The sequence below is a fragment of the Delphinapterus leucas genome, chromosome 9 (assembly GCF_059928025.1).
Source record: "Delphinapterus leucas isolate spDelLeu-1000000601 "Yukka" chromosome 9, BTC_Dleu_Yukka2, whole genome shotgun sequence".
Lineage (NCBI taxonomy): Eukaryota > Metazoa > Chordata > Mammalia > Artiodactyla > Monodontidae > Delphinapterus > Delphinapterus leucas.
In genome coordinates this window covers 73,643,626-73,663,690 of record NC_143137.1, presented here as the reverse complement: position 1 = coordinate 73,663,690, position 20,065 = coordinate 73,643,626, and the positions used below count along the sequence as shown (strand labels likewise).

The following is a 20,065-nucleotide window of genomic DNA, read 5'->3' as shown; positions in this document are numbered from 1 at the left end:
TTTTTATTTTAAAATGCCATCGAACACACAGTGCAGTACATGACTTTAAAGTCATGATTCTGCTAAGAACTGAAAATAAAAAGCTGTTTCCTCAGTTTCCTTATCTACAAAATAAGAGGGTTTCTAACAGATGATCTCAAAAATCTCTTCCAGGTATAACAATACATAATGTTCAAGGCTCATATCCGCCCTTCCTTAAAAACTATTGTTTAGGTTTTGAATATAATGCCTAGAGGCAGGAAATATCTTAGAACTACTTCAAATAAAATCAGTTAATAATTTTGTAGTGTACTGAGTTTCTTCACAAGGCAAAAATAAGAGTGGGGCAAACACTACATTTCAAATTTAACAGAATTTTTAGGTCTCACAGAATTAAGACTATTAGGTTCTGGTACACGGAGTGATCCTTATATATTCTCTCTCTAAGTTATAAGATAGTTCTACTGGAACTAACTACTTGTGTATTTCAGAAAAAAGTCCTTTCATTTTGCGTATAATGGGTGGGGCACATAAAAATTTGGTTAACTGGTATATCGTCACGTTCATAATGGATAAACTATTAGCTTTAGTCCTTCCCTTAAAATTGTTACTTAAGGGAAAGAAGCAATATTTTTTCCCAGTCTGATAGTAGAACTTGGATAATAAGAAAATTCAATTCAGCTGGCTTCTTTTACCTGGCCCTGCTTTTGACTTACTAATAGAAAATCTATAGTGTCCATGTCAGATATTATCCCCTATTCTTTATGTTTGTTTTATTTTAAAAAATTGCATTTGAGGTATCTCATTGATATTTTCTTCCTCTTTCAGTCTTGAAAAATTAAATGAAAGGATAAATAAATGGTTGAGACAAAATTCTTAAAGACATTAAAAATAAAGGCAGTTGAGGTTTAAGGTAAAACGACTTGCATCTTATGAATGCTAACAGCCAGCCAAGGGCTAAAAACAATTAAATGAGGGTTTATGTTTAGGATCAATCTTGAACTCTTTTATCTTTCAAGTTTCCCATTTTACTTCAAAAGAAAAATTCTAAGTGTAAAAATTTAAAAGCTGGAAGAAATTTTAAGGATCTTATTTTACATTTTCATTTTATAGATGAGTAAGTTGGGGCTCAGAAATTAATTAATTTGCTTGGGAAACATACAATTTATTAATATCAGAGCAGAATTCAAGGCATCTGGTTTCTAGTTCAGGCTTTTTGTACTAAATCACCTGTAGTAGAGACCTCTGTTCTTTTACAGCAACAGTGGCCAAGAATAATCAGAAAGAAATCAGGTAGTGACGGCTTGAAGGCACGAGATCATTCAGTAAACACTGAATCAGTGGGTGATCAACTTGTACACACTGGCTGTTTAATAAACATTTGTTAGCTGTGATATTCATGAGCTCAGTCATTTTTCAACAAATATTTGTGGAACATCTGTAATGTGCCAGGCACTGGTGATACAAATCTGAACAAGTCAGAGTCTCTGATTTTAAGAAGCTTCCGTTATCTTGAGAGAGTCATTTGTAACCACATGGAGCTACTGGTACCAAATGAGAAAGAAATTCAAGTCCCCACCTACTCAGCAGCAAACTGTAAGATAAATGAGAAGTGATGGGGACATGGTTTGTGTGTGGACTTTCTAGTCTACTCCTAAGAGGTGTGGGTATCCAATTAATTTCAAGCAATGAAAGTTGGATAAAATCTCAAAATAAGTAAATTATGTTGTACAATTCAACTATCATTAGGGGAATGACATTTCAGTTTATTAACCTTTTCCACAAAGAAGTGTGTTTTCTATGGTGTAAGACAATTTCTGAATTTCTTACCTCTTAGCAAACATTATCATTATACTTTATAATATATGGATACAGCGAGGTACAGGGTTCTTATACTAACTAAATACACTATAATATCTTTTTTGTATTTATAATTATTTTAATTATTTTTATAATTATTTTTAGTAGGGTTAATACTTTTTATAATTAATGCAACTAATTATCAAAACTGTTGATATTAGTTACTTACGGTGGGCAAAAGGCCCCAATCCCCCACAAAGATGTCTGTGCCCTAATCCCTGGAACTTGTGAATATGTTTTATTACATGGCAAAAGGGATGTAACTAAGTTTATAAAGGTTAACAAAGGGAGAGTGTTCTGAATTATCTGCGTGGGCCCAATCTAATCACATAAGTTCTTAAAAGGAGACTGCTTTCTTCAGCTGGAATCAGAGAGACGCAGCAAGAAAAATCAGAGAAATCAGAAGTGTGAGAGGAACTTGACCTGCTGTTGCTGGAGGGGTGCCACGTGGAAAGTGTGAGAAGGAACGCGGGTCACCTCCAGGAGCAAATGCCAGCCCCACTGCCCACCTGCTGACAGGCAGCAAGAACACAGGGACCTACGCCCTACAACAGCAAACGCTGAATCTGGCTGATAGCGTTAAGTCTGGAAGCAGATGCTCTCCCAGAGCCTTCGGGCGGGAACACAGCCCAGCCAACACCCTGATCTCACCTTTGTGAGAGGCTAAGCAGAGGACCCCGGCTGAGCCTACTAGGACTTCAGACTTAAACAAACAGTGATATAAAAATGTGTGTTATTTTAAGCTGTTAAATTTGTGGTAGTTTGCTGTAGGAGCAATAGAGAACTGATAGTTATATAAGATATAGTCTTGAAAAAGGTAAAGCCTAATTAAAAAAAAATTACAGTTGATCTGTTACATGGATCAAGATCTGTGAAATATCTGCATCACAAGTATCAAAAGCATATCAAGAAGAAATTCCAAATTTTATTTCTCTAAGAATATCTCAAGGATGTAAGCAAAATGATTTTGGTTTAATACACTGAATATAGGAAAAAAATTGCTTATTTCACCTATACTATTAATAAAATGTCAAGCTGTATTACACAACTATTAAAATATGGTAGTATTTTAAAAGGATTTAGGTAGAAGATTCATATTTAGAAATTATGTAGATTATTTCCTAACATGATGTTAACAGTAATTTCTCTCAGAAAAAAAATTTGCTGAGATTTTCAAATGGAATCATAGACTTGAAAGGATAAATGGAACTAAATCAGATCTTTTAAGCTTTATGTATTTGAGGTACCCATCAAGAGCCAATTATCTAGCTGCCATAGTTCTGCCTACAATCTCATTTTCAAAGTGTTACCCTCAAACTTAAGCTAATGTAATATATAAAACATACTTTATGGATTACTGATGTTATTTCTAAGTTTGTCATTTGATAACATACCTGCATATTTATCAATTAAAATAATTTCAGGAGTGAACTGAGGGGCTATATTAGTTTCCAAGGGCTACTATAAAAAAGCAAAAACAAAAAATCACAAACGGGGTGGCTTAAAAACAACAGATATTCTCTCTCTCACAGTTATGGAGCTAGATGCCCCAAATCAAGGTGTCAGTAGCGCAATGCGCCCATCAAAGGCTCTAGAGAAGAATACTCCCTTGCCTCATCCGGAAGCTGCTGGTGACTTCTGGCAATCCTTGGCATTCATCGGCTTGTAGGTGCAGCTCTCCAATCTTTGCCTCTGTCTTCACATGGCCTTTCCCCCTGTGTCTCTGTGTCTTCTCCCTTCCTTACATGGATGCCAGTCATTGGATTTAGGGTGCACTAGGTCCTAAATCCTAGACACTAGGCATAGTATGACTTTATCTTAATTCATCTCATCTGCAAATAACTATTTCCCAAGAAGGTCACATTCACAGATACTGGGGATTAGGACTTAAACATATCTTTCTGGGAGGCACAATTCAACCCACTACAGGGACATTTTTAAATGTCTGGCATTTGTTACAGCTAAGTAAAAAACACACCCTTTGCTCAATGAATAACTTTCAACTAAACGTCCATTTGTAGCATATATACAATTTCTTACCAGACTTTTATATATAACTCACTCTACAGAAATCATATTTTGATTTGTTCTAAAAAACCTCATTATTCAAACTGAGAAACCTGTAGTCCCTGGATTCCTCCAATGTCTATCAGGAGGGACCTATCAGTCCCTCCTGGACACTCTCCCTTACCTACTCAGCCTAGAATATCTAAATGAATCTTTTCATAAGTGCACTCAATTCTCCTCTATCATTACCTGTGGATAAAAGCAAATTAAAAGGGGGAGGAATGATAATTTGAGAGAAGTTATATGGCTCAAATTTTCTTGAAGTAGAAGACAGAGTAAGGGGAAGTTAACTGGGAGTGACAAGGGAATTAAGAAGACTTAAGGAGGTTTAGGTAATTGCTAAGGTAATGAGGAAGCTGAAAAAAAGAATAAGATTGATAGACTGGATGAGATTTGAGACCATAAATTTGTAGATATCAAATGTGCATCATGAGTAATTTTTCACTTCTTCCTTCAGCAATTATCTACTCAAATATAGAAGCCCTTTGGTCATTTCATTATAAACACTTTTGTTTGTTTGTTTGTTTTTTGGTTTTTTTTTTTTGCGGTACGCGGGCCTCTCACTCTTATGGCCTCTCCTGTTGTGGAGCACAGGCTCCAGACGCGCAGGCTCAGCGGCCCTGGCTCACGGGCCCAGCCGCTCCGTGGCATGTGGGATCTTCCCGGACCAGGGCACAAACCCGTGCCCCCTGCATCGGCAGGCGGACTCTCAGCCACTGCGCCACCAGGGAAGCCCTAAACATTTTTTAAAAAGGCAATCTTATCTACTCTAATGGTTTTAACTATCATCTATAAATGGATAAGTACATCAAGATCCAGATTCCTAAACTATGAATTTAACATCTCCAAGATGTGCCATAGAAAGCATCATTCAACATGTCGCAAACAGAACTCATTAACTTTCCAATCCTTATAATTCTCAGAAATAAAGGGGAAAAGTCCCCCAAACTATGAAAGAGGTAATGTCAGTAAACATGGTGATCTCCAAAAATCCACTCCTCTGTGAAAGGAATCAGAAACTGGGAAAAAACAATCAAATCAACCCTTTCAGACTCTGGAAATTAACCAAGGGTTCCAGTAACTCAGGGAGTGTTTAATAAAGAAAATGTCTGAATTTTGGTAAGAAGAGCAAGTTTTGTGGTGTTTTAACTTGCCTAGTTCCACTTTCTACTCCCCAGGAGCCTGGTAGTCACCAGAGGGAACAGAACAGAGCTGGAGCCCTTTCAAAACTTCTTTCCCAAAGAATCATCATTGTTTCTTTGGAGGACCCCACTTAAAATGCTTTTCTATTTAACCTTCCTTGGAAATACCCAATGCAAAAAGTCTTCTTCCGGGGTAGAGAATGGCATGTGTTTGTCTAAAACAATTATAGGAAAGTGTTTTAACTTCATGGATGTCCAAAACAATGAATAATACTTGGGCCAAACAATAAACAGACTAAACAAAAAGCTTAAAAGAAAAAGCTGACATACTCCTTGGAATCTAGAAGGCCACATACATGTTTAGGGCTGTGAGTCTACTCAGGAAAGGGCTGAGAAGAACCAAACTCTCACTTATGCCTATCCTTTGAGGTTCTGCAAAAGCAGAAAGTGAAGGCTATGGTAGCATTGTCAACTGTCTGGCTGAGTGTTGATGGGGGCCCCAACATGCACACAAAGCCTCTCAGCAAAGAGGGAGAGATTTATTGGTCCTAGGTTTTTAAAAGAAAGAATATTTGAAGAAATGATGGCTGAAAACTCCCCAAATTTGATGAAAAACATTAATATACACATTGAAGAGGCTCAGTTAACTTCAAGTAGGTTAAGTGAAAAGAAATTCACACTGAGACACAATAATCAAACTGTTTAAAGCGAAAAACAAAGACAGAATCTAGAAAGCAGCAAGACAGAAGTGACTCATCATCTACAAGGGATCATCACTAAGAAAAAAGCTGATTTTTTTCATCAGAGATCACGGAGGTGTGAAAGCAACGGGATGATATATTCAAAGAGATAAAAGGAAAAAACCTGTCAATCAAGAATTCTATATACAGAAAAAGTATCTTTCAATAATAAGGATAAATTAAGATGTTCCCAGATTAATAAAAACTGAAGGAATCTATCACTAGCACATCTGCACCTATAAGAAATACTAAAGGGAGTCCTTCAGGCTGAAATGAAAAGACACTAAATGATAACTGGAATACACATGAAGAAATAAAGAACACCAGGTAAAGTAACTACATAGATAAATATAAAAGACAGTGTAAATGCATTTTTTACTCATTTTTCCTGTATCTAGTTTAAAACACAACTGAATAAAACAGTAATTACAAATCTGTGTTGATGGGTACAATATACAAAGATGTAATTAGTGAAAAAAACAGCACAAGTGGAGGCAGAGCTATGTAGGAGAAAAGCTTTTGCGTGCTATTGAAATAAAGTTGGTATTAATCCAGACTAGACTGTTTTAAGATGTGAACTGCAATCCCCAAAGCAGGCAACCACTAAGAAAATAACTTAAAAAAACATACATACATACATATATATATATATGTGTGTGTGTGTATATATATATATATGCATACATATATACATACACATACATACATATATTAAAAGAAATTACAAGGTAATTAAAATAACACGAGCAATATTTGTTTAACACAAAATGTCAATAATGGAGAAACACAGGAACAAAAAAGATAAAAGACATGAAGACAAATAGAAAACAAATACCAAAATGGCAGAAGCCCTTAGCAGTAATTGCATTAAACATGAATGTATTACACACTCCAATCAAAAGGCAGAAATTGACAGACTGGATTAAGAAAAAACATGATACAACTATATGCTTTCTAGCAGAGGCTCACTTTAAATTCAAAGACATGAATAGCCTAAAAGTAAAAGGACAGAAAACTGATACACTGTGCAAATAGAGTTAGAATGGCTATATTAATACTAGAACAATAAGATAAAAATTACTACTAGAGACAAGTAAGAATACTTTATAATAATAAAAGTGTCACTCCACCAAGAAGATATAACAATTAGAAACATATATGTACCTAACAACAGAGACCCAAACCATAAGAAGCAAAATCGACAGAATTGAAGGGAGATAGACAATTCTACATTATACCTATCGCTTTCCTGTATTCTCCATTTCAACTGGTAGTAGTCATCATTGGTACCTTTCATCTCTTTTCTCACATCTAATTAATCACCAAGTCCTGTCAATTTTATTACACAAACATCTCTTAAACTGGTCCCAAATATACCTTACAACTTCTGTTTCAGTTGGTATCTTACCAAAAGTCCTTACTGTCTTTGCTGATTGGTCTCAAAATTATTCCCTATAAATTTATCCTCCATACAAATACTAAATGGTCTAAAATGAAAAGGTGACCATCTAATTATCTGCTGAAAACTTTCAATGGTTCCTCATTTCCTATGGCTGCAGAAAAAAACAAAATCAAATAGTACATAACATCCTACTGACCTCTGCCTACCTTTTCTGTTTTATCTATTGCCACAAATATCATGGTTCCCAAACACTGAACTGCTTCGTAGGTTCTGACATATCATACTTTCTTTCTTGTATGAGTTAGATTCTAGTCCAGGTGACTCTGCTCCACCTCCCAGTCATATAATTTTAGGCAACTTCTCTCTCCAATTCTCAGTTTCTTCATTTTTAGCTGGGAATAACAGAAATACCTACCTCATATTACTGCTCAAAGGATAAAATGAGAAAATGGATTTTAAAAAAGCATTTAGAAACCCAGCACACTGAAGGGGATCAGATACGTTAACTACTACTGTTACTGCCTGTCTGAATTTGTTTACTGCTTCCATGGCTCATTCTTCCCCATTACTAAATAACTCAACTTTGCTCAAGGAACTAAGCTTCTCATTAGTCCTTATTTATAAAATGATGGAATTGCACAAAATCATTTTCAGGAGTCCCTCTGGCTCTAACTCTTATCATTTTTTTTTTTTTTTTTTTGCCTTACACGGGCCTCTCACTGTTGTGGCCTCTCCCGTTGTGGAGCACAGGCTCCGGACGCGCAGGCTCAGCGGCCATGGCTCACAGGCCCAGCCACTCCACAACATGTGGGATCTTCCCAGACCGGGGCACGAACCCGTGTCCCCTGCATCGGCAGGTGGACTCTCAACCACTGCGCCACCAGGGAAGCCCAACTCCTATCATTCTTGATAAAGAGACATGTTGCATGACATTGAGGTATATGCATGAGGCTGAGCAGGAAATTCTTTGGATTGTTAAAATAAAAATAAACTAGAAAATCTCTCTCCCTTTTTAGACTGCAATTTCGCAAAGATAAGAGTTGTCTCACACTTCTGAAAATGTATTAATTTACATACAGTAAAATTCATTCTTTCTGCTACATAGTTCTGAGTTTTGATAAATGCATTAAGTCATGTAGCTATCTCCAAAATTCAAATGTAGAAGAACTGCTGTCACTTCCAAAACCTCCTTCATGATGTCTCTTCAGTCAAACTCCCTCCTCCATCACACACTAGGAAACACTGATCTGTTCGTCTTTTGTATAGTTTTGATTTTTCTATTACATCATACAAATGGAATCATTCAACAGGTAGCCTTTTGATGCTGGATGCTTTCACTTAGCATAATGCATCTGAATTTCATCCATGTGGTTGTGTGTATTAATGATTCATTCCTCTACGTTGGGGAAGAGTACTCCAATGTATGGATATACCACAATATTTCATCCATTCACCAGCTGAAGGACACTTGGGGTGTTTCCAGTTTGGGTGATTATAAATAAATCTGCCATATATATTCAAAGGTGGGGTGAATACTTGGGAGTGGATGCAAGGTCATATTAAGTGTATGTTTAACTTTTATAACAAAATTCCAAAATGTTTTCCAAAGGTGCTGTGTCATTTTGCATTCCCACCAGCAAGGAAGTTCCAGTTGCTCTGCAATCTCCCCAGTACTTCTAATTGTCAGGGTTTTGGTGTCCTTGTTTTTTATTTTAGCCACTCTAATAGGTGTATACAGGTGTCTTGTTGAGGTACTAATTTGCATTCCCCCAAATAAAAGACGATGTTGAACATCTTTTCATGTGCTTATTTGCCACATGTATAATGTTTAGTAAAGTGCCCAGATCCTTTGCCAATTTTTAAAAAGTGTACTGTTGTTCACATACTGTTGAGGTTTGAGAATTCTTTATATATTCTAGATAAAAGTACATTGTCAGATGTATGATTTTCAAATATTTTCTTCCAGTCTGTGTCTGGTGTTTTCAGAATTTTTCATAGAGCAAAAGTTTTTAGTTTTTATGAAATCCAGTTTATCAATTTTTCTTTTATGGATTGTACTTCTGATGTTGTATTAAAAACCTTGGTCTAACCTCAGGCCACAAAGATTTTATCCTATATTTAAAAGGTTTTACAGTTTTAGGTTTAGATTTAGGTCTGAGTGATTTTGAGTTAGTTTTTTTATAAAACATATGAGGTATGCAGGTCAAAGTTTCTTTTTTGCATGTGGCTGTCCAACTCTGCCACATTTTGTTGCTGAGAACTTCTGCCTTTCCTTTTATTGTAAGCATGCTTACCTTTACTCCATGGATGATGGTTATAATATCTGCTTTAAAGTCTTTGTCTAATAATTCTAACTTGTGGATTATCTTGTATCATGGTCAGATACAGAGTATGTTGAGTAATTTTGGATTGTATCCTGGACATTTTAAAAAATAAATTTATTTATTTATTTATTTTGGTCACGTTGGGCCTTCGTTGCTGCACGCGGGCTTTCTTTAGTTGCGTTGAGCAGGGGCTACTCTTCGTTGGGTGCGCGGGCTTCTCATTGCAGTGGCTTCTCTTGTTGCGAAGCACAGGCTCTAGGTGCGTAGGCTTCAGTGGTTGTGGCACGTGGGCTCAGTAGTTGTGGCTCACGGGCTCTAGAGCACAGGCTCAGTAGTTGTGGCTCACGGGCTCTAGAGCACAGGCTCAGCAGTTGTGGCTCGCGGGCTCTAGAGCGCAGGCTCAGTACCTGTGGCGCAGGGGCTTACTTGCTCCGCGGCATGTGGGATCTTCCTGGACTAGGGCTGGAACCCGTGTCCCCTGCATCGGCAGGCAGACTCTCAACCACTGCGCCACCAGGGAAGCTCAATAAAGTATTTTTTAATTAAGGTATATGTATTATTTTTTTAGATGTAATGCTACTGTACACTTAACAGACTACAGTATAGTGTAAACCTAACTTTTACATGCACTGGGAAACCAAAAAATTCGTGTGACTGGCTTTACTGAGATATTCACACTTCATCGAGGTGGTCTGGAACCGAACCTGGCATATCCGAGATTTGCATGTAACGATGGGATTGGATCATAACTCTATAAATAAATACTCATGAATCCGTACCATAGTGGTAAAAATAAATGTCTGAATAAACAAATAATTGGGGAAGAAGGTATAGATAGGTCTTCCTTATATAAGAGTCACAATTAAAAATTGTACAAACGTGAGGGAAATAGAAAATGACCTTTAGTACATCACAGTAACATCACACAGAACATCACATTGTATCTGCAGGCAAGATACAGGTGGGTGGGGCGATGCACCACACCAGCAAGAAAGTCGCCACGGACTCCGACACCCCACGGACTCTGACATCCCACAGACGATATCAGGCGTCCCCCGCCCTTAACTGTCCCAGTCGTTTCTGCACTCGTCGTGGGACGTGTAGGAGGGACTCGGGGAGACCCCAAAAAGCTGGATATGGACTCAGTGACCTTTAAGGATGTGGCTGTGAACTTCATCCTGGAGGAGTGGGCTCTACTGAATCCTACACAGAAGAAACTCTACAGAGATGTGATGCAGGAAACCTTCAGGAAGCTGGCCTCAGCAGGAACAAAATGGGATGGTGATGACATTGAAGAGCAGTACAAAAACCAGGGGGGAAAACCAAGAAATCATATGACAGTGAGATTCTCTGAGCGTAAAGACAGTAGTCCACGTGGAAGAAACTTCAACCTTACTCCACCTCTCGACCAGAACAAGAAAACTCCTGGATTAAAACCATGTGAATGCAGTGTATGTGGAAAAGTCTTCATGCATCATTCATCTCTTAATAGACACATGAAATGTCACACTGAACACAAACCTCAAGATTTTAAAAAAATATGATCAGGGCTGTATAATACATATAAATGTAAGGAAAGTGGGAAAGTTTACAAATATTACAGTTCCTTACAGAGGCACTCACACAGGAACTTACACAGGAGAGAAACTGTATGAATTCCAGTAATGTGGAAAAAGTTTCAGTAATCATTCATCAAGGTTTCCAAACACATGAAAGAGTTCACTCTGGAGAGTAGCCCTATGAATATAAGCAATGGCATAAAGGTTTACGTTCTCAAAAGGTTTCCAAAAACACGAAAGAGATCACACCGGAGAAAAACCCTATGAATGTAAGGAATGTGAGGAAGCATTCATTAACCCCAGTTCTCTTCAAATACATGAAAGGAGTCACAGTGGAGAGAAACCATATGTGTATAAAACATATTGTAAAGCATTTAGTATTCCCAGATAGCTTCAAGAACATCAAAGAACCCATACTGGAGAAAAACCCTATGAATGTAAAGTATGTGGGAAATCCTTCGCTTCCACTTACGTTCAAGTGCATGAAAGAGCTCACACTGGACAGAAACCCTATCAAGGTCAGGAATGTGGGAAAGCCTTCGTTTGTCCCTCAGGCATTTGAAGGCACAAGAGACTGCACACTGGAGAGAAACCATATAAATGTGAAGAATGTGGGAAAGCATTCAATATCCCAGTTCTCTTCACATACATGAAAGAACTCACACTAGAGAGAAACTGTATGTGTGTAAAACACGTTATAAAGTATTTAGTATTCCCAGATAGCTTCGAAAACATGAAAAAAACCATACTGGAGAAAAACCCTATGAATGTAAAATATGTGGGAAAACCTTCAGTTCCACTTATGTTCAAGTGCATGAAAATAATTCACACTGGAGAGAGACCCTATAAATGTAAGGAATGTGGAAAAGCCTACATTTTTCTCTCTCAGGCATTCAAAGACACATGAGCCTGCACACTGGAGAGAAACCATACAAATGTGTAGAAGTGGGAAAGCATTTATTATTCCCAGTTTTCTTCAAACACGTGAAAGGACTCACACTGGCAAGAAACTGTGTGTGTGTAAAATATGTTCTAAAGCATTTCGTTTTTCCAGTTCTCTTCAAAAACATGAAAGAACTCATACTAGAAAAAACCTATGACTGTACAATATGTGGGAAAACTTTTGCTTCCACTTATGTTCAAGTGCATGAAGGAATTCACGCTGGAGAGCAGCCTTATGAATGTAGGAATGTGGGAAAGCCTACATTTGTCTTAGGCATTCAGAGACACATGCATACTACAGAGAAACCACGTAAATATAAAGAATGTGGGAAAACCTTCTCTGATCTCTCTACTTTGCAAAAGCATGAAAGGGTTCACTAGATAATAAATCTAGTTTTTATAGAGCCTAGGAAAGACTTCAGTGGGCCCACATAGTTATATGTGAAAACTCTCATGAGAAACAATATAAATGTCAGTAACATGAGGTAACTTGTTGGAAAGTAATCCAAGAATAATGTTTTAGAAAATCTTCAATATAAAAGACTTGTTATAAAAATTTATAAATATGTGTGTTTACTAAGGATCTTTATGAAAGTGTCTTTCTTGACATTGGATTTGTACTAGTTACCTTCAAAAATGAATATTTAGGTGATGTAATTCTAGAAGTCATCTTTTAATAATAGTTCATAAGGTTAAAAGGTAGCAATTTTTCCTTTAATCAGATAATGATATTTTCTCTTTCCATTTTTAAGTCTGTTGGACCTATGGGTGATTGAAGTGTATTTTTTTTTTTTTTGACATCTTTGTTGGACTGCGGTTGCTTTGCAGTGGTGTGTTGGTTTCTGCTTCGTGACAAAGTGAATCTGCTGTACATATGCGTATATCCCCATAAAGTGTAGTTCTAATATGCAATTAGGCTTGGTATTTGTTGGGATTTTCCTACTGGCCTTGGTTGGCAGTTCTCGAATATCCTTAATCTATTATATATACTGTACCTTTATTACTTAAAGATCTTTTTTGGGGAGTGGTGAGTATAGGAGCCTTTTTCCATTTTCTCTACTATTAAATACTTGGAATAATTTTTTCTGTATGGCCAGGTTGTCAAAGGGTGTACATTCATGTAAATTATGTTTTTCCATTTGCTTCTTCATTCCTTCTGACTGGTATTTGGTGAATAGGCTTTGAAGAAGAGAGACTTGTGATAGGACAAAAAATCTAGCGTTGGAGATATCCTGCCTGTGAGTAATATTAGGACCTAGATTTTCCAGAATCTATCCCCTTTGTGGTTCCATGTTAGAATTCACCAATAGCGTCACCTGCGTGCAATTTAAAGGCAGATGAGAAGGCATACTTCAGATTTTGGAGCCACCACGCTGGGAGAGAGACAGATACATAGGAGGTTTGAGGACACCACCTTTCATCCTATTTTCCAGATTCTGGGTCTTTGTATTCAAGAGTATCTTCAAAACCACCAACAACTGTTTGATTCCTATTATCAGAAGTGTAGTTTTCCTCTGATGTCTTCACAATTCTACATAAAAATCCGTCAAAGTTTGAATTTTTCTGTGAGGCATCCTGTGTCCAGTTGGAAAATAATTCAGAATTTCATGGTTGGGAATATTGTCAGATTACCCTTCTGTAGATTTACAGCTTCATCATGTCTAATTTGTGTAGGAAACACCTTATGCTGTTAACATTGTTAGTATGTTTTCCTGATTCACCATACATTCACAATGGTGCAGCGATAAACAAGGACATGAGAGTTTGCTGCACTGTGCAGTGGCTGCCTTGACCCACTCTTTCTATGTGAGAATAAGCCCCTTCCTCATATCAGGAAAAGTATGGGTGCTTTCTGTTACTTGTAGCTGAATATAATCCCTCTTTGTTTTCAGTTATGTTTGATTGTACATGATTAAAAGTCTGTTCATGTTTTGGTGAAAGAAATGATTCTGTAGTTGTTTCAGAGAGAGATTTTATCAACTCTTTCCTCAGCTTTCGTATGCTAACAAATATTGTGGTTTTTCTTTCCTCAGAAAATATATTAAAATACCCATTATAATTATGGATATTCAGGAAAAAAGAAAGGATACAATGAGGAATGCTAAAAGTGAAAATAGTATTTTCTTTGAAGAGAAAGAGGACATTTGTGCAGACTCAAAAAATCTCCTCTAAAATATTTACTAATTACTGTGGTTGTATTCATTTAAGTCCACAGATTCTTTGATACTCCTCCCTCTAGGAGGTGGAGCTTAATTCACTTCCTCTTGAATATTGAATGGACTTAGTCACTTGCTTCTAATAAACAAAATATGGAAAGGAAAAAAGAAAAAGTTCACAGTGGAGATACCTGGCAAACAGTATCTTAACTAATTCATCAAGGTTAACATCACCAATAATAAGACATATTGACATCATGTACTCCCTGATATGATGCGATTAGAAGGACAAAAATGTCTGTGATATTCTTCCCAGCAATAATTCATAACCTCCATGTAATCATGAGAAAATATCAGACAAACCCAAATTGAGGAATATTCTACAAGATGCTTAACCTTTAAGTGTCAAGGTATGAAAAGACCAGGAAAAAAAATGAGGACATTTCATAGACTGCAGGAGACTAAAGAGTCATGACAAATAAATGCAATGTGGTACTCTGGACTGAATCTTGGAATAGGAAAAGTATATTTGTAGGGAAGCCTTAACTGATAGTATTGTACCAATGTTAATTTCTTAACATTGTGCTATGGAAGACATCAGTTATAGAGGAAGCTGGGTGAAGGGTATTTGAGAACTCTCTATATTATCTTTGCAACTCCTCTGTAAGTATAAAGTTACTTCAAAATAAAAAAGTTATAAATAAATAAAATAAATAAGTTCCTTAAAGCTGAAGGGGTAAAATTAGGTCACCTACAAAAAAATATGAGAAGAGAACAATGAACTTCTTATTAGTAAAACAGATGCAAGAAGACAACAGAGCAGTGCCATTAATGTTTTAAGTGAATATAATTTTCAACCTAGAACTCTGTATTAGCCAAATTACCAATGAAGTGGAAAAGTAAAATAAAGGCATGTTCAAACAAATTTACTTCTGTATGCCTTTTTTAGGAAGCATTTCATAATGTTTTCCAGAAACCAAGGTAATAAACTGAGAAAGCTGAAGATGTGAGATCTGGAGAACACTGGATCCAAACCATTAGAGCAGGGAAGAAAAGTCTCAGGATTACAGTTGTGCAGCAGCCCTAGACAGGAATCAGTGTTTGAAAGGAAAGTTGGAGTCCTCCAGGAATAAGGAGAAACCTGATGGAGTTGATACTTTTCTTGAAAAGTTAAAATAACAAAAGGAGGTAATAAAGTTAACCAATGCGAAGGGGAAGAAGGCAATTTGAAACTTCAGGAAAAAAAAAACAAACAAAAACTACACAGGAAAGGACAGGTAATCACAGTCCATTACATAATGTAATTATTATTTATTTACTAATTTTCAACTTTAAAAACTAAGCTATAAAAACACGGAGGCAGTGGTTATTAAAGAAAATGTAAGCATTGTAACATCAAGAGAAAGAGAAGAGATAGTAAAAGTTTAGGTGAGAGAAGTTAAAAGGTGAAAGGGATGGAAACTGAAGGACAGACATGGTAATACGGTATCACAGAGTGGTGAGTCATGAGACATTTGGCCTGCACACAGTTAAAGAAAAAATGCAACGTCATTGATGGTGTAAAGTCAGGTAAATTATTTTGGGGGGAGTACTGATTTCTGTCAGTTTACAACTGAGTGTTCATTTTTTTAATTTGAAGTATGTTGATGTATAATACTGAATAAGTTACAGGTGTACAATATACTGATTCACAATTTTTAAGGTTATACTTCATTTATAGTTATAAAATATTGGCTATATTCCTCATGTTGTACGATATATCCCTGTAGCTTATTTTATACCTAATAGTTTGTACCTCTTAATCCCCTACCCCTAAATTGTACCTACCCCCTTCCCTTTCCTTACTGGTAACCACTAGTTCGTTCTCTGTATCTGTGAGTCTGCTTTTAAAAAATTATAGTCACTAGTTTGTTGCATATTTTAGATTCCACATATAAGTGATATCATACAGCATTTGTCTTTCTCTATCTGACTTATTTCACTTCATGTATTGATCGACACTTAGGTTGCTTCCATATCTAGGCAACTGTAAATCATGCTGCTATGAACATTAGGCTGTGTGTATCTTTTCAAATTAGTGTTTTGGGGTTTTTTTCGAACACATATCCAGGAGTGGAATTACTTGGTCATATGGTAGTTCTATTTCTAGTTTTTTGAGAAACCTCCATGTTGTCTTCCAGAGCAGCTGCACCAATTTACAGTTCCACCAAGAGTGTACAAGGGTTCCCTTTTCTCCGCATCCTCACCAACATTTTTTATTTGTATTCTTTTTGATGATCGCCATTCTCACAGGTGGGTTTGATTTGCATTTCCCTGATGATTAGCAACACTGAGCAGCTTTTCATGTGCCTACTGGCCATCTGTGAGGTAAATTCTTAACTCTTAATGCAAGAATAGTCAGTGTCTAATATTGCTGTATCAATAAATAACAGTGTAAGCATATTATACAGGTATGCACAGCCGTCACAGGATGAATAAAAATGTAAAAATAGTTAAAGGATTCAACATGATTTTCTCCAGGGAGCAGGCGGGGTGGGCCAAAGAGTCTGCTTAACAATCCAAGCTCTTCTACATGATTTGTTTTTAAATACCATATCCATGTATCTTTTGAAAAAAAATTTTAATTTTACAAAAAGCAAAAAAAAAAAATCTGCACTATTTTCAACAGTGAATAAAAATAACTCATTTGTCCACTCACAGTAGGATGATGACTGAATTTCTACTTAGTGCAGTGGTTGGGCATTAAAGAAAACACAGTTACTGCCATGAATGGCCAAGGCTTTCAACTTAACATATTAAATGCTTAATCAATACTTATTTATTTCAAAAGACTTGTTTCATTTTCTTTTCAACAACTTTAATAAACACTTAGAATGAAAGTTACTTGTACTACTTCTTTAAAAGTAAAAGGTATCTGATGTTAAGCCAAACACTTTAAAATAACATGTTTAAATAAACAATTTCGTGTATAATGTATTCAAGATGTCTGAAACACTGAAAGTTAGCTGCAAGTATATTAAATTCTGAATTATTCAGGTTATTAGAAGACAATAATGGTGTGGATCATTTAAAAAGAAGAAAGAGGGCTTCCCTGGTGGCGCAGTGGTTGAGATTCCGCCTGCCGATGCAGGGGACGTGGGTTCGTGCCCAGGTCCGGGAGGATCCCACATGCCGCGGAGCGGCTGGGCCCGTGAGCCATGGCCGCTGAGCCTGCACGTCCGGAGCCTGTGCTCCACAACGGGAGAGGCCACAGCAGTGAGAGGCCCGCATACCGCAAAAAAAAAAAAAAAAAAAAAAGAAGAAAGAAATTATGCTTCCAAGTCATTAATCTTTTGAAGTAGTTTATATAAGTCCTTCAGTAAATCTGCCTTGTGTTATCTGTATGAGTATGAATGTGCAACAGAACGGAACTTTAGAAACTCATCGCTTCTCAAACAAAATGATGAAATCACAATGTGAGAGGTTCCAAATTTTCTTGGCTTCCCTAATCTGCCCCACTGTTAAACCAGGGCAGAAATACTGCATCCACTCATACTGACATAAACAGCACAGTATTTTTCTAAAACAGACATCAATATTGTTATGGGCTTAATTTATTTTTTTTAACTGTATTTTTTTTTTTCTATTTTCTTAGTGGTTACTCTAGGGCTTACCTCTGGACAGTTTACTATACTGTCTTCCTGTCCCATCCCAGTAAGTTGTCTCCAGGAAAGGTCCTGGGCAGAGCGTGTGGGCAGGAAAGTTGCCTGAAGAAGGATGGCCTTGGACGATGAGGCACAGGAGGGAGGACTGATGCACTGAGATGGCCACAGGGTGGCAGCCCCAGTGATAGAGAGGCTGCAGCTTTTTTTTTTCTTTGCGGTACACGGGCCTCTCACTGTTGTGGCCCCTCCCGTTGCGGAGCACAGGCTCCAGACGCGCAGGCTCAGGGGCCATGGCTCACGGTGGGCTTAATTTTTAATCACAACACATTTGCCAATATGAAAGGTGAGGTGGCATTAGAAACCCAAATGTAATACCATACAGAGTTTTTAAAACTTTTTTTTAATTAAAATTCTTATTTTTAATATAATGTTAACTCATTGATTGAGCCATTACACTAAGACTCTTCTGTGTTACTAAGTTGTGTGCATATCGAACTAAGTAATTTTTATTTATCACTTGAAATAGATTTAGCAACCATTATTTCTTCTCTGAGACTATTTTCTAATCTGTAAAATGGGGCCAATTTCTAGCTTACAGTGCTTCTGTTAGAATTAAATGAGCTGATGTATTTGAAACATCTGATATTCAGTAGTTGATCAATAAAAGTCAGTTCTAGTTCCCCTTTTGTCCTACATGTACCTTGATACAAGTTAAAGTTTAATGTCTAATTCAAAAACATCTACCCAAATTATTACTTTATTCAATAATTAAACATTGAGTCCCAAATATATATACCAGACATGTTCTAAATAGAGAAGGTCAGTGTTATATACCAAAACAAGGAAAACTGCCCTACCAGATATCAAGACTTAATATAAGCTTCTGGTAATTAAAACAGTATAGTATTACTGTAGGAAGTGACAAACAGACAAAACAAAGGACTCAGAAATTGAGCCATTCTTAAAGGGGACATCAACATATGAGAGAAGTTCCATTACATATCAATGAAGAAAGGACTGGACTATTCAAGAAATGGCTTTCCACATGAAAGAAAAACAAAATTTTGTCCCCTTTTTAGTCCATCATCAAAAAAAAAATTTTTTTTAGACTAATAAACTTACACAAAGAAAACCTTAAAGCCAATTAGAAGAAAATGTTTTTTAAAACGTTATGACCTTGAGATAGGAGAAAATTTCATTTAAAAAAAAAGCAAAATGCAAAGGAATATATTTACATATCCTTATATTTTACTAAATAAAAATATAAAACTTCCATATGACAAAAGATAGCACTAAGATAAAAAGATAGCAATACTGGGGAAAACTGCAATATGTAATCAGTAAGAAAAAGGAAAAAAACAACAACAACAAAGATCAAAAGAATCAACAGAAAACAAAATATAAATGACCAATAAACATAGGAAAAGATGCTTATCTCACTATAATCAGGAAAAATGTTAATTTAAGAAATTAAATAGAAACCATTTTAGACTGACAAGAACTTTCAAAGCCTGATGCTACTGAGTGAACATACAGCCAAGTGGCAACTCTCAATCAACACTAGTGAAGTAGAGATGGTAAGAGTCACTTTAGAGACTCTAGTGGTTATCTAGCAAAATCAAACATACACATTCTCTAAGATCCAATAATTCTACTTCTTGTACATGTTCACTGTATGTTCAAAGTAGTAAAGTTTGTGACAGCAAAAATCTTGAACTCATCTAAATAGTGTGGGAAATGGATCAATACAGTGTAGTAGAGTCATGTGATAGAACATTACATAGCAGTTAAGAGAAACAGACATGTATTCATACACATATATACACACATATATGAACTTGGATAGATGTCAAAACATAGTAAAATTATGATGCTGTAATATATCAGTTACATAAAATTTCATAGAAAACACAAAACAATATTCACATATATATCCATGAAGAAAATATGTAAGAGTATTAAAACTACACTAAAAATTTACACTTGAAATTCATGGTAGCTGTTGTCTTTGAGAGGTAGGAGGACAAAGATGATGTTAACTTTATAATGATTTGTTTTGTTAAAAAGTAACAGATAATACAGCATGTTAACAGCTGTCAATTCTGAGTGAGAGTTAAGGTAGGTGTTTGTTATACTTTTCTTGATACTTCAGTCAATTTTCTGGATTGTAAAAAAAACAAAAACTAATCAAGGTCACCAATAAGATGATAATTCAACTCTCTTCTCATCAACTTAAATACGGACAAAAAG

The 20,065-nt window shown here is 36.3% G+C and overlaps 1 protein-coding gene and 1 pseudogene across 2 annotated transcripts in view; one reads left to right on the top strand and one right to left on the bottom strand.

Annotated features, from left to right (window-relative positions):
• Positions 1-20,065, bottom strand: part of SP4 (Sp4 transcription factor) — a 72,135-nt gene that overhangs the window by 3,606 nt on the left and 48,464 nt on the right. The gene's annotated exons all lie outside the window — the stretch shown is intronic.
• Positions 10,570-12,396, top strand: LOC149748428 (uncharacterized; annotated as a pseudogene).